The sequence below is a fragment of the Panonychus citri genome, unplaced genomic scaffold (genome assembly GCF_014898815.1).
Source record: "Panonychus citri isolate SS breed McGregor unplaced genomic scaffold, ASM1489881v1 Contig00113, whole genome shotgun sequence".
NCBI classification, from domain to species: domain Eukaryota; kingdom Metazoa; phylum Arthropoda; class Arachnida; order Trombidiformes; family Tetranychidae; genus Panonychus; species Panonychus citri.
This window is the reverse complement of record NW_026515518.1, coordinates 12544-35144: the sequence shown is the minus strand read 5'-3', so window position 1 is coordinate 35144 and position 22601 is coordinate 12544.

Sequence of the window (22601 nt, the reverse complement as noted above, 5' to 3'; positions counted from 1 at the left end):
AGTTAAAAGTTAATCATAATCGTAACGATAATCATAGTAATAAAAACAGCGAAATCCAAGTTGCGAGAAGGAAAAAAAAGTCACCATAAAAATGGAAGAAATTTTTTTCTCTTCCAGATCATTTTGCTCCTTCTTACCCACTTTGAGAATCATTTCATCATCATCTTCATCTTCATCTTCATCTTCATCATCTATTTCATCTTAATCTTCATCTTCTATTTGCATTTATATTAATACATTTAAAACCGGAAACACTTTAAGTATCCTAATGATAAGATCTTAGATGTTGGATTGACAGAGTGGAAAACAAAAATGATTATGTAGATGACGATGATGATGATGATGATGATGAAGACAGGGAGGATGATGAGGTGGTGGTAGTGTAGGGGGAGGATGATTATCAACAATATAAGTCAACGTAATTGAATTATAAGTAATTTACGATGGTTAAAATAACGAAACCAAGGTTATCATGATTTTATCCGAAACAATAAAAACCAACAACAAATTGATATGATGATGATGATGATGAAGATGATGAAGATGATGATAGGCATGTTGGTACAAAATGATGACTTTCTCTTTGTCTGTCGACATGTTCACAGTTGTTGTCGCCACTTCCTCTTTAATCATCTTCATCATCATCATCCATCAAAATGGAGGAAAAAAAGACACAAACACACATACAAAGATCCATTGAATTCATTGAAACAATATAAGTGAAAACAATAGATTCTGGAAAAAAAAAGTTCTGAGTTCTGATTTCTGATTTCTCACTAATCTCATGCTCTATCTATCTATCCATCTATTTATATATTTCCCTTACAGAATTGAGATTCACCCTGAGGGTTTTACTTTCATGTTCTCATCATTTTGTTGTTCAAGGTTCAGTTAATTGATTGACAGTTTGATTGAAAAATATGATAAATCTCATCATCATCTTAATCCAAATCACTTTGACCAATAACCCTTAATGGTTAATTCAGTGATCTAACTAATTGTTTATCTCTATAATTATTAACTTGATGGTAATTATGGTTTTTTATTTTACCTTTTCGATAATTATTATTATCATCAATTAGTTTGTCAATTGTAGTAAACCTTAATTACTTCATGATTTGTAACAAAGATAATTTCAAAATTCAATGATAATGATGAGTATTAATGTAATTGCTCTTGTTCAACATTTCATGTTGTCAATCAACAATTTAGTTTTGATCAAAACTGTTGATCAAACCGATGAAGATGATTATTAACTTAGTTTAATCAACCTTCAAGGTTAATCATTAAGGATGAGAAATTCAACAATTAACATGAAATATATAAATACATAAACAAGGAACAGAAAAAAAATCTAATAATTACCATGCAAAAATCATGATAATTATCAAAATTGATTGTGAATCAACTCAAAAATTAAAATTAAACCTGAAAAAAAAAACGTTTCATGTTTCAGGAAATTCAACAATCAAACATTTTGATTCATTGATTAAACTAAATTAGTTTCATCAACAAGTCTCAATGAAGATTTGTTTTTCTGGCATGTTAATTGTTGCCAACAATTAACTGGTTTAAAAAACAAAATGATGACAGTGTCACCAAATATTAACAAGGATGATTAGTATCACAAGAAGATGCAATGTAATTGATTGATTAAATTGTTTCCAATTTAAATGTTCAATTGATATGAAGCAAACAATTGAAGTTGATTAACAGTTTATTGTAATAACTTGTCGTAGTAGTTAAGATAAACTTAATTACAATCTATTTAGGTCAAATAATCAGCAATGTCAACTTGATAACCATGATAACGAATCATCATCATGAGGCTCAACTTTACAGTTTCCAATGTAAATAATTAGTTGATCTGTTCAATGTTCATGAATTCATGATGACTTCAACTTTTACGTGATAATCATCATCATCATCTTCATCTTCATGATGATGATACAAGACGAAAAAACCAGCACGCAATCAACAGTTTCAGTTGAAAGTGACACATCATTTTCACCTAGATTTGTGAAATAATAATAATAATAATAATCTTAATCACTTTCCTGTTATGGATTAAGTTATTAAGAGATGAAATCAGTGAATGAGAGAGGGAGGGAGTTGAATCATGGTGATGATGAGGATGAAAAAGGCAATAAACTGAATGTTTATTTACCCTGAATTTTAGTGACTAAATGATTAGTTAACTAAAGTAAAAGTTATCAAAACAAATCAACAACAACAACAATTTAATGTTGATTTAGATTCTCGTAAGTTTTTAGTATTAGATGATAATAAAAACGTTGAATGTTAATTATCATGATAATAATAAGCAATTGGCAAGAATGATGAAGATGTGAAATATTATTTTTATCATCATGATTATCATGAAAGATAAAGTTTGATTTTAGAAAATTAAATTTGATTATTAATCAGATTTTTATCGGACGGAAATTTTTTTCTTCCTTTTTTTCAGACACTTTTTTATTACTATTTAATTGGAGCGGAACAAAAAGTTCAGTTGTTATTCAGTCGGTTTCATGATGAATATCATTTTCATCTGGATTCACTGAAATTAAATGTAATAAATAAATTAACGGATAGTTGGTAATAATAATTAATTAATCTAATCAATTGTTCATTAGACTTATACACATTCTGAATAACGATAATATCTCCCAATTGAGAACATGAAAGTTACCATGATAATGATTATTTCTGTCTGGTTAATTGTTAGAGTTCATTTATCTTAATCATAACCATTTAATCAATTTAATCATTATCATGACAATCCCCATGGGTGAAATCAAAGTGTTCAGACTATGATGATGATCATCATCATGATTAACATGAAAACTTTTTATTAGACTATTGACTTTGAGACTTTGTCTTCGTCGTGACGAAACTTGGCTTAGAACAAAAAATTGTCTCGAATGTTTATTTTTATCGAATCGAATTTTTTTTCCTTCATTTAGAACTTTTTTCTATCAGTTTAATCCTTTCCTCTTTCAAATGATATTTAATTACCAAATGGATTAAGATCAAGAGATTATCTTTTCCTCCAAATGATTAACATCCTTCTCTCTCTCTCTCTCTCTCTCTCTCTCTCTCTCTCTCTCTCTCTCTCTCATTATTGTTACAATTATGATACACAAACTTAATTATTTCCGTTTCCTTTCAAAGGAAATCAAAATAAACATAATTCACTTTGAGTTTAATTGTTGAAACAATTAACTGATAATTTGAATCTTTTTAATGTTACAAATATTGATTAGATTGTGACAATTAACTCCAATCAAGTTAATATCAATCAAATTGTTCATGTTGTTACAATTTGCTTACTTATGAGTAACAAATAATTAACTTAATCATTGAATTAAATTAGATTCAATTTCATGATGAATAATTTTAATTGTAATTTCATGTTTCTTTTTTAATAATGACTATCAATTTAAATTGTTACAATGATTGAATATTTAAATTGAAAGTCAATCATATCCTTAAATTATCATAAAGTTAATTATAACCTTTGATAATCAAATTGTTGTTTGATTGTTAACCATAATCAATAACAATCAACCTTTGATCGTCGTCATCAAGGATATGAAAATTAAATTAAACTAATATTGACTTGATAAACAAACTGTTAATCTAGTTGATTTAATAATAAGGTTGATGGTTAATCAACAATCAAGTTCAAGGTTATCATATTGAACACAATTAATATTTACAATCGGATTAACTTTGAAAATCAATTGTGTTGATTGTGAGGATAACAATCAGATTTGAATCCATTTATCATTAATGGTTTTACACTAAATGGTAATTATTAATATAATTGGATAACAATCAACGTTAATCATCATTACATTAATCAAATTGAGCAAAATTAAGGTTATTAATCTGTCACAATTAACTTTTTGTGTGTCCAGAAACAAAACAAAATTAAAGATAAAGTTAATCAATTGGATTGACAAATTAAAGGGTAAAATGTTAAATTGCCGGAAGGTTAAATTATAACCAATGGAAATAAATTACATTTCAACAATTAACTAATTGCAATGAATTACATTAAATAACGATAATAATAAAGGTGACACATGTAATTAGATTAGTTAACTTAATTGTTCATTAGGTACAACAATCAACCACACCTAAAACTGAATCAATATTTTTTAATATGAGATAATATTATGATCCAATTGATTAGCCGATAGCAAAGAAATTAATTGTTATGAGTAAATTTAATTTGATTACGATAACAATTTAAGTCTGCAAGTGATCAATTTTTTTATACCATTTTTTTTCAGGTTAATAGTCTGAGTTGAGCTCAAGTTAATCAAGTTAATTAAATTAATTAAATTAAAGAAGAAGAAGAAGAAAATTAAAATAAATTGTAATCAATTAGGGGGTTGGGAGAGATAGTTAATCAATAATTAATTGTTTCAAGAATGTTAATTAAACCTCTCAGATCGTTGGTGAGACGAAACAAAAAAGTTCCAATTTTTTCTCAATGAAATTGCTCATTGGTATTGATGAGGAGAGAGAGAGAGAGAGAGAGAGAGAGAGAGAGAGAGAGAGAGAGAGAGACAAAGATGAATGAAGATAAACATGATGAATAAGATGAAGATCATTGAAGATGGAGATGAGATGAGGAAGAAGCTTTTAGAACTTATTTTTGGCATCGAATCTGAATATTATCCTGAAGAAACTTGTACCATGTCACTCATCTGATGTCTTAGAATTGAAGACAAAAAATAGAAAGTGAAAGTTAATTGTAGCTTAAATAGACAGAGGGAATAGACAGAGATGATGATTATGAAGACAAAAGAATTGAAATATGAAGAAAAGAAAGAGAGAAGATGATGAGAGAGAGAGAAAAAAAAGAGAGAAGATGAATCATGGAAATTAAAAGGACCAGAAGATGAATTTCAAATTCTGGTTGGAAATTTTCTTCTCTCTCCCTTTCTCTCTCTACATGGGATTCTGGTCTTATTATGTCAACCATGTTAGTCTGAAATATGAACTCTGAACATTATCATGAATCTTTTTCCATTTCTTTCATATTAAATGAAACATTTTACTTTTCTAAAAATTTAATGTTCCTTTTCATAGAAAAACATTTATCATCCTTTTATTATCTTCCTCCTACTTTTTCCCTCATCTTCTCATTATCATCATCATAATTATCATCATTAAGTATGATGATGATCAAAATACAAATGATAATCAAACTAATTGTGTTGCGTGTTTACAATCAACATGAATCTTTGGTTACATTTATCTGGCTTGTTAACTTTTCGGGATATTTGATTACGCTAATTATTTACAATTTAATCCTGATTAATATTTTTTCCAGGTCCACTCAGGTATTATATGGGATATTTTATAAGTTAATTTGGTTAGTTAATCGGATGAGGTGATAGAAAATCACTTTTAATTATCTTGATTAACTGGATATTAAGATTAATCAACATTTCTGATGATACTTGAAACCATTTTTCAAATATTAATCAACTAATCAAATTGTGACAGTTTTAAGTTGATTGTTGATCATTTATTTTTAATTTCTTCATCTCTATCAATGAATAATTGTTGAAATATCTTGATTATTATGATGACCAATTGTTAATTGTTGTTGTTATGTTCACAATTGATTGTTTTGATTATCTTGCATCAATTACAATTAACTTGTAGTTAATTTTTTTCTCACAAACTTGAAATCATCAGATTGACAGATTTGATTTAGATGAACAATCAGAGAGATGGAATTAAATTTGATTGAATATCGAAAACCCAACCCAATCAATTGATTAAAAATTAACAGCAATTGAATAAAGATGTAACTAAATTTAATATAATTAAATCAAGGAAAAGTTGAATCAAATAGTTTCAATTGATTTTGTTTCAGATCCAATCACAATTAGCGGGAAACAATTACACTAATTGCTTTTAATTGTAAATATGAGACCCAAAAAACAATTTAAAAGGAGGCTTGATATTAATTAATTGTAATCGCAATTAACTTTTTTTTTAATCAAAGTCCAAGAGGCAAAGGTTAAATCATTGGCAATTATTATTAGTTTAACAGTTTAATTTTTTCACCTCAAGTTAATTGTTGGTGAAACCACACACACACAAACAAACTGATTGTTGAGCTGATCAAACAATTAAATCTAATTGTTAGTAAGTTTTTAATATTGAAAAAAAAAACCAATGGTTAGTTGATCAAATTGAAAGCAGGAAGCTGTTAATTGTGATGATGATTGGAAAAGTTAATTATCGGGAATAGTAAACAAAACAAATAGACAAACAATTAAAAACAATAATTTACAATCTGATTGAAATATTAGTTAATTGTTTGACTTTCAATTAGTCAAAATAACAAACAAACAAACATCAGCGATTGATTAATGAGTTAATGACTTAGGAAGTTAATTTAATACTTTTAGTGATTGATTGTGATCAAGTAACAGCAACAATTAAGCCAACAGTCAATAAAATAATGAGATAATACAATAATCAAAAGTAATCAAGTTAAATGATCATCAAATTAAATTTAATACGAAAGGCAACAATTACAAAGGGATGAAAGATGGAGAAAGTTAATTATTATCATTTAATGATTAAAATTAAATCATTGATAATAATGATTCTAATATATTATTAACTCCACCAAAAGATGAAGATAATCATCATCCGTGGGAGTAAAATTATCATCATCGTGAAGATGATACTCAATGATATCGAACCAAATGATTTCCTTAGTCTCTCTCTCTCTCATCATCATCATCTCTCTCTCTCTCTCTCTCTCTCTCTCTTTATAATTACTTTTCTTTCTGACGAAATTCGCTCTCTTTTTCTCTTAGTTTTTTCTTCCTTTACCATCATCATCTTCATCAATGTCGCGTTCTTTACGCATCAGATGCTACGCTAAAACTTACGCCATAACCCACCCAAAGCTTAACAAGAGATGATGATGATGATGATGATGGAAGATAAAGAAGATGAAAAAAAAAGAGAGTGAAAATATTGCCCGTGAAAAGTTCATTCTCCTTCTCATCTTTTTCTCTTTTCTCTTTCATTTTCACTCAATGAAATAACTTCATTTTCGCTTTCTTTTTTTCTCTCTATCTCTTTCATCTGATGATGATGATGATGATGAGGATGAAGATGATGAAGATTAGGAAAGAAAGAGAAACCTTGAATCCAAGCCAAAGATGTTGTAGAATCAGCTTAAGGGTGATTGGGTTTGTCTCATTTTTATGATACAGAAAAAAAAACAGGTAAGTTATCAAAAAATTATTACCAATGACCAAGGATGATAATGAAGATAATCCTCTACTTTATCATCCTCATCCTCATCATCATCATAATCAGTTTGGGCGTTAAAAATAATCTTAAAACTCATGAAAATATCAACAAGTAATTACTAAGAAAATCACACCTTTTACAACAATCAACGATATGTAATTAAATTCAACGTAATAATTGCAATTTTAATAACCAACATCTCTAATCCCTTAATTGTCAACAATTTAATTGCTCAATGTAAATGTAATTAACCCAAAGAAAATCATGTTAATCAATGTAAATCTTACAAAAGACAATCATGCAACAATTAACTTGAAGAAACTTTTTTTTCTGTAACTATTAGTTGATTGTTGATGTTTTAAAACTTTAATGATCATCTGATTAGATAAATAATCAACCATTTCAATTGCAGTTAATAAGCACAAATAAACAAATTAGTTGTGAACAAAATTAAGATGTAAATTGTAAACAATTTACATTTGCAAATGTTTACCTGGGAATTATCATCCTCATCCTCATCTTCATCCTCATCCTCATCATCTTCATCATCTTCAACTTCGTGTGTGATTATAACACTTTTTTTGTTTCTGTTTTTTTTTCTTACCTGAATGTTTACCTTAAAGGTAACTTAACTCAAGGAAAAACAAATTGACATAAACTACTTACCTGTAAATAACAATCAAGACTTAATTGTTTATCATTTGCTACCTGTTTATGTCCAGTAGCATCACAATTAACAAGATTAGGACAATTGTCAAAACAATGACCATCAATGATTATGATAAATTAACATTTTCATGTGAAAATTAAGCTTTCCTAGTTATTGTTTTAATAATAATGATTGACTCAAATTCACAGGCAATTTAATTGTCATAATATTATCAATACAATTTAATGTATTCTTGATACACACTTGGGATTACAATTAAGTTAATTGCAATCGATCAAAGTTTAACTTTAGCAATTAGGTTAATTGTACTAAACGATTGTGACTATTTGTCAAAACCATTGACTTGGATTATCATAATCAACCACTTATATTTATCATCATAATGTAAATATGAAAATAGTAAAAAAAAAGCTCAACTTGATTTATAAATTGTTAAGACAATTGGAAGGTATAAAAGTTGATCAGCAACAACAATTAAACAATTGAACAACACGAAGAGGGTTAATTTAATTTCAAGCGTAACAATTTATTAATAGTAAGAATGATAATCCATTGAAATGATTAACTTGCAATCAACTTTATTATTATCATTTGTGTTCAACGTGATTTACAATTTATAAATTATAATAACAAATTTAATCCAATTTTGTGACAATACAATAAACACAAATCATGTTGTTAACACGATTAACAACAAGATTAAAGGTACACAATTAACAAATTGTTCTGACATTTAACAAACTATTGTTTTCAAAGATTCATTTTATTATCATGTACATGATGATGATGATGATGATTAGGGATGAAGAGGAAGATAAATCATTTCTTGTGGTTTTTCTGGTTCTTTTTGATGGTTAATTTTTTTTTTCCTTATTATTATTATTTTTTGTGTTTCTAATTTAATAGTAACTTTATTTTTACTTTCACTCATCTAACTATTACATATACTCATTCATTCAACAAGTTTGTTGACCTGTTTGTAGTATATGAGAAGGGAGTTGGTTCATGAGGGAGGAGGAGGTGGAGGAGGAAGATGTGAGAGGGAGAAGGAGAAGGATCAAAATCTAAGGGGTGGTGTTGGTGGATGTAGAGGTGGAAGCTCCCACCGAGCCCTTTTCATCATTCTCATCAAATCATTGGTTTAAATGATAAAATAATAGAGAAACTCATAAGGCCTCTATTGTTTATTACTATTGATGATTGAAGATGGGGAGAGAAATTTTCATTTAATCAAAGAGAGCAATTAACAGAGAGTGATGATTATGATGATGATGATCGACAAGTAATGTAGACAGAGAAACAGAAAGGCAACCTAGATTTAAGAGTTCGGGTTTGATGTGTTAGGTTGAGAAAATTTAATTTACCAGAAAAAAAGAGGAAAAAAAATCAAACAAAGACAAGAATGAAGATAAGGATGACATGGGTGATAACAATAGTCTTTTTAGTGATGATGTAGAAGATAAGAAAGAAGAGAGAGAGAGAGAGAGAGAGAGAGAGATTAAGTTGGAAAAAGTTCCGATAATAATCTTGAGAAGATCCATTGAGATAAAGATTAAGATTAAGACGATATCAGAATGATTCTGATCATTTTTTTTTCTTCAGATTAAAATTTTAGATCAATCGAAATCCCGACAATCAGGTAAATTGTTGGCAAACAATTGAACGAAAAATCATTTTAAATATGATGAAGAATATAATTAATTGATCATGATAATCAAATGAAAAACCAAAAGCGCAACAAGCGATTAATTAATCATTAAATTTTGACTCTTTTCCAACCAGAAAAACAAAACACCAATGGTTAATTTCTGGGGTAGATTATGATGATGATAAGGATGATAGGTAGATGCAGATGATAATTGGTTTATTGAGGATAATGTGTATGCTCACTGATTAATTGTTATTCACCTTATATACCGGGTATTCAACATTTAAATGGCTATAATGGTAGAAAACAATTAACCGATAATTTATTTCTGACTTTGTAATAATATTGATGAGGATGAAAGATGAGGATGAAGATGAAGATGACCATCAGTTGAGATGATTTATCATGAAAACTAAATTAGGCTCAAGTAGCAAGTCACGATAATCAGGAAAAGGATTGGTGATTTGTTGAAGATGAGGATGATTATAATGATGATGGAAGATGAAGATGAGGATGAATAGTCTCTCTCAATTGGAAATTGATTCAAAGTAGTAAGAAGATGATGAAGAAGAAAAAAAATCAAGGTAACTCTGTTGGGGAATCATTTGATTCACGGATTCATGCATTCAGACCTCATGCTGTTTAAAGGTAACATTGATTGTAGAGTTTACTTAATCATTGATGGTAACAATCAACTTAACAATAATAACAATCAGTTGATGAGGTAAACAAGGTTTTAGTTTATCATCATCATCATCATTCAGTATTAATCATCAATTTAATTATCTTAACTTAATAATAGATATCAATTTGTTTCAAAATTGGTCAAAAAATCAACAAATTTGTTTTTTTTAACTCACTCAAATGATTAACCTAAAAAAGTCAATTAAAATCAACAAACTGAGAGCAATTTGGGTTGAGTTGTCAAAAAAAAGATCACAACAATTAACTATGTTGTTATTGTATCAAATTATACAATAAAACTTAATCAATGGTAATAATAAGATGACCAATAAGCAGCAATGGTCAAGAAATAAATTGAGAAAATTGGAAAGGATCAATTGATGATTATAACATAGACACAAATGAAAGAAGAGAGAGAGAGAGAGAGAGAAAGGAAGACGGAAGATGATAAAGATGAAAAAGATAATGAAGATGGAGAGATGAAGACTAAGGTATAATCAGTTGATTTAGCTGCGAAAAAGGAAAAGGAAAGAATATAAATTTAAAAAGAAAAAGAGAGAAATAAAATGTTAACTTTTCGCTATACAATCATCTCCATCTCCATCTCCATCTTCATCTTCATCTTCATCTTCATCCTCATCTTCGACACCACCCTCATCATCACCATCATCCTTTTGTTGAAATTAAACCAACAGCAACGGTGACAACAAGACCAGCAACTGGACACAACAACAACAATTTCCCATTTCAATCACATTTTCAATTGTAAATTGCAATTGAAATTCACAATTCATACCTTTACCTATTATTATTATCAACAACATTATCATCATTGTTGTTGTTATTATTATTTGCTTGTGCTCACCACACACACAATATCTTCAGCCCTCAAGGCAAAAAGAAGATGAAGCAAAAAAAAGAGAAAAAGAAAGAAAAAAAATACAGAGAAAAGTGTTTTCTATCTGCTGATGTTGCCACCGGTTGTATTCATTTGATACTCTTGATCCATAGGTAAGAATCAACAAAAGAAAACCAGGTTTCTTAAACACACTTTCACCAATCATTTTATCATCATTCTCATCATCAAAAGGTATCATCATCATCAACTTCATCCTCGTCTTCAACCATCACACCAACCAAACCCCGAACCAAACTGAGCTTGTCAAAACCCGTCAGCGTTTTTTTGCCTTTTCCTCAAAATTTGAAGCAAAAAAAAACTATGGTTACCCTCACGTTCATTTCCAAGAAAACCGCCTCTTTCCTCATCATCCTCCCCATCATCTTAATCATCCTCATCATCTTCTTCTCTTTCTTTTTCCTCTTTCATTATCCTTCCTTTATCGTTTCAACTCGTTTACTATGAAATAAAATCAGTGAAAGAGAGAGAGAGAGGAAAAAACTTACATGGAAAACTTTTATTCAACTTTTCCAAGGTGAGATGATGATGTTTTCGTAACTTCATCTTCATCTTCATCATCATCATCTATTGTTATCATGAATTCATGGCTCTGATTTCCGATTATTGTTCAGTGTAAATTGTTATGTTTTATTAATTAGTTAAGGTGCGAGAAAAAAGTTTCACTAAATTAGTTTTCCTTTTTTTTTTCATTCGCAATCACTATTTACCTGTGAGTTAATTTGTAGATTTTCATTGTAATCAATTTTAATTGTGCTCTAAATTAGTAAATTATTTACACCTATTTTCTAGTAATCAATTAACGTTGGTCATTAATTGGCATCTAATGTTTCCCTTTGATCATTACAAGTTAATTCAGTTTGATAATTACAATTAAACAAAAACTATTGGAAAAGTTAATCGATGTGATCAATCTTGATGATTGATTAAAATTAACAAAGAAAAAAAAAATTAAATTGTTGATACAATTTAACTGAAAATTACCAAAGACAATAACCTTTCATAGTTAAACTGAATCAACAGAAAAACAATCAATACAGGATAGTTAATTGTAAACAATTAACTTTGTTATTAACATAATAGACAAAGTAAATTAACTCATAATAAACAGAAAAAAAAATTATCTATTGATTATGAATGTTACAATTAACTAATTTACAATCAGTAGTTAGGACAAGTTAATATGAATCCGTCAAAATTTCATTGATCCAGTAAATTGTTAGAGGGTAAAAGTTAATTATTTAAATTGTTGTATAAGTTGAATGAAATTGTTGTTTTTTAACAGGAAATAATGATGATTGATTAATTTAATGAATTGAAACCCATGTAATAATTATCATATTTGGGTGAAAAACGAAACAGGAAACAGTTTCTGAATTAATCAAGTTAATTGTTACCACTGTAGTGAAGATTGAGAGGGATAAAGATCAACTTTAAACAGTGTTAATTAATTGAATTAAATCAATTGTCATTGGAAAAAGTTAATTGTTGATTCATTTGGCTTCGTATTTATTATTCAACATTTTCCTCTGTGGTTTCAATGTATATTTACATGGGCAATTCAATGAAAGGAGTTCATGTTGATATATATATATAATTTTCTTGAATATTAATCAAGTTCTGAGGAAAATTGTTATGATGATAATGAAGATGAAGGAAAATGAGCAAAGATGATGATGATGATGATGATGATGATGATAAAGTAAATTATCCTTTGCTAAATTGACCATGACCAAGACTGAATTATTTGCTTTTTTCCAATGAATTATTTGCATAAGGAAAAGTTCATAACAATTTCATCTTGTTCAGCACTTTAAACATGAAAAGTTTGTCTGTTTGATGATAATAACGATTATCAGACTGATTATGATCACCTAGCAATTAAAGTTGTGTCTCTAATTAAACCCTTAATCGTTTAAATTGTTCATAATAATATAAAGATAATCTTAATTTAAATTCTTGCAACGTTTGTTTATCTTTATTGAAACTTGTTCATCTCAGGTAATTTTCTTGATCCGGAATCTATTTACCATGAAGTTTAATTGTATCATTACCTTTAAAAGAAATGAGTATAAATTATTTGGTGATTAATTGTTAAATTTTTTCTTTATATACCTAAAATAGATGATGAGAAATTAATTCAATCGGATTATCTCAGATAATCTCAATTCTGATATTCTCTTGGCAGCTTTTGCTTTCTCTCAAGTGATTAACTTAAATTGCTGCTATTTAAAAGGTCAATGATTAGATTTAGATGATAAAAAGTGATTATCATCACCTACTCTTGATTTAATTACCATTGATTAGTATTGGCTAATTTAATTACCATTAATTCACTTGATTGTGTAGGTGAATTGTAGCATATACTGTATATAAATGTATTAACATACAATGTTGATTATGATAATGATGATGTAACATTGTATCACAATAACAACAATTAAGGGAAAAACAATTAACCATTAAGATTTGAAATGAGGTAAAAATAGTATTTAAATAATAATCATGATAATTACAGGACAATTTGAAACTGGATTAAAATGGTATTAATTTTAATTTGCAAATTCTTAAGGTTTAAATAACAATTATCATCACCATCACGGATTAATTGTCACCAATTATGACCCGACATCAACAATCAAGAGATAGATGAAGGAGAGTATGATGATTATAATTAGTGACAATTTACTTTAGTTAAATGTAATGGAAAATTGTTTTTTTTTTCATTTAATTGTTGATTAAAGGTTAACAAGGGTAAATGATTTACATACAAAATATTGACAATCAATTGTCACAATAAACAAAAAAAAAAAAACTATCATCAACTTCCTGATTGGACAAATCAACAACAAAAAACAGTCACAAAATCAAAGTTAATCACAATTAGTTAACTAACAATTTACACGAGTAAAACTAAAGATTAGTTAACCTTGATTAAGGTCAAACCTTTTGATGTAATCAACACAATTATAATTATAATCAAATAATCACAATCAACTGAATGGTTAAGGTAAATATAATCAATGACGACGAATGTAAAAAAAAATAGTCAATCGAGTAGCTTAACTAAAACCAACAATCAACAATAAAAGTAACAATAATCAACAGAATGACCTTGCCTCAAGCATCATCATCTATTTACATGTCAACCCACGCTAACCTCATCCTCATCATCATATTCATCATCATTCACCAACAATAGAAATGAACAGGTAAGTTTGAATAATAGAGAAGAGAAAATCAAAAGAGTGAGAGAGAGAGAGATGATGATGATGAAAAGAAACTGACCAGTAACAATAGGAAGAAAAGAGTCAGATTGATTGGTTTGTCTTCAATAATTTTCGTGCTCATGGTCAATTATCTGAGAAAGGAAGGAGAATTTTTTTTTCTCTTTTTTCGAACAATATTTTCTTTTCTCATCTGAGTGTTATACTCTTGATTCTCATGCAAAAATGAATTTGCATCATGTCTTATTATTAGAAAAAAAGGAGAATAGTAGGTGGAAGAGTGAAAGGTAATAATGAACAAAAGGTGATGATGATGATGATAAGCTACCGGTGAGTCTTGACCCCAGGTAAGAAATTGAAATAAAAAGAATAAGACAAAAAAATCATCTCATCTTCTTACATCTCTCTCTCTCTCTCTCTCGCTCTCTCGCTCTTTGTCTTTTCCCTGAGTCCAGAATTCAGCTAAGCCCACACAGAGTATAAGTAATAAGGTTCAATGGCGATACCATGTTGAGAATCTTTATCTTACCATTAATAATATTATTTATTATAAGATGATAATATTATGTAATATCAAACTGTGTGTGTGTCTGTTTGATTGTGTGAGTGAGTGTTGATGATCCTTCATGAGTTCATCATCATCATGATGAATGTCGTCTAAAATTCAATTGAATGGGTTTACAACATTACTGATGAAACATTGTTATTATATATATAAGTGAGTATTATATTAATAGGAATCAGTGTTATTTATTATCATCCTCATCATCATCATCATCAACAATTCAATATGCGTGGTGTTTACTCATTATAATTACGATAAGGATTAGGTTTGACCAGAACAGGTAAAAGTAACTGTTAGATAATTTTTCATATATTCACCTTGGGCCCACGAGGATGATAAAGGTCAATGGTCAGTATAAAATAAGATTAATTTAATAATTAAGAGTATGATTAAAGTTATTAATAGTAACATAATTTAAGAAACTGTAACTTAACCTAAGTAAATTGTATGAATTGGTTTAACCGATTGAAATTGTGAAACTTTATCATGTTAACTTTGTTTTTCCAGTTGATTGGTTTGTTGATATTTGTTACCTGTTGATGATGAAGATAAGGAGATGATGATGATGATGATGAAAACTACTTATTTTCACTTGTAAACACTTACTATTTGAAACTATCGTAGCATTACAATTGTAACCATATGGAAACCGAGGTCAAAGGGAAAACTAGATCAACCCAAAATGCTAAGCCAACTGTAAGTTAAACTATCCAAAGGTTTCCAAAGCTTAACTCATCCTTATCCTCATCTTCATCTTCATCTTCATCTTCATCATCCTCATCCTCATCATCTTTATATCTTCCTGCTGTGAAAAACTTTTGAACACATTGAATTCAAGGTTTTACACTCAAACCACTGACTGTTAAGTTAAATTGTTTCCCAATTGTTACCTTGATTGTTGATTGCTGGTAAATATGATGGTGAAAAAGTGATTCTGATTAACATTTGATTTGGTATCTTAAATGTAAATCATTTTAAATTGATTAATATGTAATCATGATTAAGAAATTGTGGAATCATTTTTTTTTTCAAACTTCCAATCTCATTTAATTTTATCATCTTAATCATAATTTTTTTTTCTGTTTTCAACATTCAACAATTTGATCTTGATTAATTAATTACAATTCAACTGGTTGATGATTAATATTAGACGATGATCAATGATCATTATCAATGATTATTGTCCAATAGATTGTGATTATTAATATTTAATTAACCTTGATAATGATATTTATATTATTTAAAAATTGTTGTTGTATTAATTAACTATTTGCTGTTAATTAATTAATTATTTTAAATAGAAACACAATAATCCAACTGATAATTAACTTTAATCCTCTTGTGACAATTAACATTTAATATGCATTAGATTGGTTGACCAGAAAACTGTTTGTTACCCTCATCCAACAATTAAAGTTAATTAATATCTTACTCTAATGATTTCTTCATGCTAATCACAATTAATTAATTAAATAATCTGAACACATACACTCACTTGATAATCCAACACAATCAACAAACCAACAATTATCAAGCAACAACAACAACAATTAACAGCAATCAAACATCACCACAAAAAAGCAATCAAACTTAAGCAACAAAAAAGAGTCAAGGTAAATCAATTAATTAATAAACTTTTAATAAACTTATAATTAACTCAAACAATCAAAGATAAATATTGATTATAATAATTGAAAGTGAAATTTAGGTCAATTAATGTATTAAAAAAAAAAGGTAAACATGAAAAGTTAACCACAATTAAGTTGATTGTTAATCATGATCACAATTAAAGTGAAAGTTGATTGGACAGATAAGCAGATAGGAAAAAAAATGTAATCAAAAAGTTGAAAAGCAAACAATCAACTAATTCAGTTCCAGCCTAACCCATGATGATAATCAGCCAAACAACAGTAAGAAAAAAAAAAGTTTGCAAATTTTTCGCGAAAAAAAATCAACATATAATCTTGTAACAATGTAACCTGAATCTCTGGTTACCTTTTGATGATGAACAGGTTTTAATCATCATCATAATCATTTCCATGATAATAATGATAATCCCTTATAAAGATGAGCCCAGGGCTTAGGGCGATGTTTTTTTTCCCAACGATATTACGTTACGTTGGTATTGTTGATACTTCGTTAGTAGTTTAACTTTCGTTGGGAGGAGTAGCGATTAGGTAAATATTAGGGTAACGATTGAAAGAGAAAAGAACAAAAATTTATCATCTTTCTTCCTCTTCCCTCGTTTCAAATTCATTGTTATCTCAATATTCAAAGAGGAACTTTCACTTTCTCTCTCTCTCTCCAGGTAAGCAAAAGGTAATCATCATCTTCTCTCTTTCTCTTCTTCGCCTTCTACTTGGCATCATTTCTCTTTCTTTTCTTCTGTCATCTTCAGTTCTCTTCTTAATAATTCATCTCTCTCTCTCTCTCTCTCTCTCCTCCCAAATGTTCATCATCAATCTCTTTCCCTCTCTCTCTCTCTCTCTTTCTTTCTCAGTGTCTTCTTTCTCACTCTACACGATTATTCATCCTTCTCACCATCATTTTCATCCTTATCATCCTCATCATCTTGTTCCCTGTCATTTAAAACTAAATGAAACCAGAAAATCTATCAACAGTCACCATTCAATTATTAACGATTTCAAATGATATAATAACAACTTATATCTATTACCTTTTGACAGCAATTAACTTGATCACATTTAGGTTGCAATCAGTTTTATCAACTAATTCAACATTATCTCAGATTATTAATAACATGAAACACTGAAGATAAAATCAAATAAATAGTAAAAAAAAAAAATATGAAATCATAAATTTTTCTCATTCTCATCATCATTCAGATCCATAAGTGTTATCACCACTCAGGTAAGACAAAAGATGATGATGATGTTCATCATCATTAAAACTGAGACTAATTCAAAGCTCTGTGACCATTAATTAAAAAACAAAGTTAATCCTGATCATCATCATTAACCTAATCATGATTAACTTTCAATCCAATAAAAAAAAAATAATATTTAGCAGCAGAAAAAAAAAGTTATTCTGTTAACATTGGATAACAAGGTTAATGTTTATTAACCTAAAAGATGATCAAGTTAAATTAACTTGGATTTTAAGTTATTAGTTAGTTGATTAGTTGGTGGTTCCAATGGGCCAATGGGAAAACCATTTACACGCCTCATTGGCCTCACGGCCCTCGAAGTGATTTATCGTGACCACTCAAAAAAACTAAACTGGACAAATGATTATCGATATATTTTCATTACATCGGCCCAAAGGTAACTACTAACTGCTTCCAGTCGGTTAACAGTTGTTATCATCAGTTGATTCATTTGATTAAAGGTGAGATTAGCCAATGGTCACTCAAGTGAAAGGTCACAATTGGTCAGTTAAATTTAGTTTTTTCCCAAATGAATTAACTTAATTTGTGAGAAATTAATGTTCAAATCATCATCGTCATCCTTTTTTTCATAATCATTGAATTTACATGACAAAATTTTCACCATGACATTAATCAGTTGAGGTTCACTTTTTTTTGATTGATTGAAATCATCATCTTCTTAATCATAACAATCAACTTAATCATCTTGTTTACATTTTTCTCATTGTTATTACTGTTTTTTTTTCTTGTAACTTGTTGATTGTTTGTTTGATTGAATTGTTCCTGATGTTGATTACTTGATCACCATTTCTATTATTTTAGGAAATAAATTAAATTCAGTTTGATTATTTTCATTGATTGTTTTGGTGTAATTGTAATTTCATGAGGTTTAAATTAAACTTGTTAATTGTATTACAGTTTATGTATTACATTGATTGTTATCATGAAGCAATTGGGAAAAATAATTTTATTTTTTTGAGAAAAAAAAAGTTAATTAACTTCAATCTAAATAATGAGTTAACTAGTTACTAATTTTCACTGATAATTTATATTAAATTGTTGAGACTGATTGTTTTGAGACAATTAACAAAAAAAAAGGGGAACCAATTAAAGATTAAGATTAAGATTTTAACAAAGTGTTTGTAGATTGATTTGATTGTGATGAAGATGAAGATGAAGATATCGCTCTGAGGTAAATAATGATGATGATTATCATTTAGAATTGTAATAATTGGTTAAATAACTCAATTTCTGATTGAAAAAAGGCAACAATTTAAATTGCAATGAAATCAGTTGATAATCAACATTAAATTAAAGATTAACAAAAGCAGAGGAGGGCTGAGGGTTGGAGTGGGGTGGAAGAGTCAAAGTGGGAGTTGATGAGGATGAAGATGAAGATGAAGATGAAGATGGAGATGAAGATGACGGTAACAAAAGCAAAGGTAAACAAAAAATCGTGAGAAGATGAAAAGAGAAAAAAAAAGTTTTTCTCTTGATTCTTTTTCCAGGTAAAAATAAAGGAACCAGTTGTATCTTTGGATTGATAATTTCCTGCGATATATTTGATTGCAAAGGGAGATAAATAATCAGATAAGACCTGAGGGAGATGAGGACGAGGATGAGGATAAAGATGAAGATGAGGATGAGGATGAGGATGAGTAGGATAGTAAATGTAAAAGGCTCCTAAATGAATCCCATCCAACGCACTTACAGGTAAGATGAATAATTTTTGTTCATTTGGTAAGAGATTTGCAAATGTCAACGTTTATTTTTTACCTTTAACAATTTAACTGTTTGTTAATTATACTTGACCAGCGGTAATGCAATTAAATTAATCTTGAAAAGGTTTTGCTGTAGTTTAAATAATCGGAAGGTCAGTGTCAAGGTTAGAGGTTAACTATGAATTCCTGTTTATAAAGCTAATCATCATTTTGAAAGCCATGAGATAACCTTTAAGGTGAAATTGATAATATTAGAGTCATAAAATTTACAGGTAAATGTGAAAGAAAAGCAAAATAATCTCTTTCTCTTCCATCATCCTCATCATCTTCATCTTTTGAGAGAGAAAATTAAATGTCAGGTAAATTTGTCAATTTTTGAGTTACCTTTGGCTTCGTGTAATGGATCAGGTTATGACGCAGCATTTACCCAGGTCATTTAAGGTCATTAAATCGTTGAGATTGTTGTTGTTGTTATTATTATGTAGTTACAATTGTTATCCCTTGTTCAGTTTACTAATTGTAATTAGATGCAATCAAATTGAAGTAAAGGAAATGGAGGAAACAATTGAAAACAAAAATGAATTGTAATTACAATTGAATTAGTTGTTTTTTACAAAATCTCAGCCGTTTATTTTTCACTTAACTTTTTTTTTTGCATCTTCATCAATGCCAAGTGATTATCATGATGATTATGATGATAATTTGAACAATAATCAACTGCCGGCTCATGTTTTCATAATTGTAATGATGAGATAGATAGATGATCATCATCTTCAAACGATAATAGGTGTTAATTTGATGAGAAAGTAGCGAAACCTGAAAAAATAGAAACTCTTTCAATCCATCATAATTTGCTCTGAAGCAATCAACCCACCGTCCTCATGAATCTCATCTTATCTTCATCATCATCATCATGTTTCTATTTCTCTTTCTTTTCATCCATTCATCTTCCTTCACCTTCCACCTTCATCTTAATATGTATTACACTTTAAATCAGTAAATCACTGACATCAAATGTTGATTACTCGCTGTTGATGCTCTTCTTTTTTGTGAAGAAAAAGAAAAAAGAAAAAAGTAAAAGAAGAAAAAGAAAATGATGCTATGAAGATGATGATGATGATGATGATAAGATGATATCTTTGTGTGTTCTCAGCTGAAAGAGAAAAAGATGAGAATCGTTGAACAGAAACTCGAATTTTCTTCATTTTCTCTTCTCTTTTCTCTTCTTGTTACTCCAAATTCAAGCCAGGCTGTTGACCTTTTTTCAGGCTAAAGACTAACCCAAAAATTGAGATAAATGTAATGTGCCCATTGGATTGTAATGTCTATGTGAATATCCATGTTTCTTATGTATTACAAACTATGGATTCTTAGGAAAAATGTGAACACATATTTTTACATGTTTTCCTTCAGAGTGAAAGCAAAAAAGATGAGGATGGAGAGATGCTGATGATAATTAAGATGATGATGATGATGTTTTCTCAGTGAAAATAACAACAATAAAAAAAGTCCAAAGTCAAAGTAAAACTAATTTAAAGTTATATATATAATTTAGATTACATATTAACATTTCCATTGGTTTCCAAGTTAATGTGTTCAATATGAACCTTAACCAATTCACAATCAGCACAACAATTAAGACGTTGAACACATAATTATATCAACAATCAAAGATTAACCTTTAAACTTTGCCTTTAAAATTTATACTCTTTTTTTGTTCATCCGTAATCCTCAACAATTAACCTCCTTTTTATCATGTTAATAAAGTTTTCCATGTTTATTTGGACTCATATATTTACAATTACGGCTTTTAAATTGTTGATTAATTACTGCAATTAATTTTGCAATTGTTTATCTCTCATTTACTATTTTTCAAATAGAAAGCAAATTATTGCAATCAACTGATTAATCCTTTGCCTGTTAATTTTGTATATATGAGTTTTCATCCTTTGATTTTGATACATTTACAGTTATCATTATTATTATCATCGTCTATAAATTATCATGGATGATAAATGATGATGATACTTATGGTTGGTGTTGTTGTTGTAGTGATGGAGGAGGAAAAAGTGATCATCATGATTAAATATTGATTCAAGATACGATTACATGGAATCAGATTATTTGAATATTATCATCATGAGATTAATTTTCATATGAATTGTTGTTTATATCTGTGGGTCTTTGAGCAATCAGTCACTTGGAACAATTAATTTGTTGGTTAATTGTTCAACAATTAGCACAAACAAATGATTAACCGGATAAATGAGTAGACAGTTAATTGTATTAAATTTCAGGCTGATTAGTATTAAATTATAAAAATTGAACACTTGGCAATCATTTGATTGTGTTGTTGATTAAAATTAGCAACAAAATCTTGTCTAATTAAATTGTTTGAGTTCAATTCAATTGTTTATTATTATTTAATTATCTTGAACCGTTGATATTATTATGATTACATTTTGAAAGGAGAAATTAATTTGATCAGTGGTTTACAATTAGATTTAATTGTTGTAATCTAAACCTAAACTTATCTTAATTTATATTATATAATTAGCTTTCTATTAAATCAACAATTAAGGGAAAACAACAATTGTATTATAAGGATCAATGAGCTTGTACTTGGTTAACTGATTGTTAACAATTAACAACTAATATATAAAATAATTATAATTACATGATGTAATCATGATGATACTTCATGATCAGAAATCAATTGGTAATCAATAAATTGTCAAGTGTCAGAGTAATTGTCTTCCCTAATTGTGACTAGACGCACCTTTAACAATTAGTTAATTTCAATGGTATACAAACAAACTGTTCATTTAATGTAAACATTTAATTGCTATTAATTGTTACGATTAGTAATTTAAGTTTTTCTTAATTATTTCACCGTATCTCCAGTATATTATCAAGGAATTAATCAATTTTTTTGTTCAGCGAGTGGCGATAAATTCTGGAGATATGGTGACTGATTC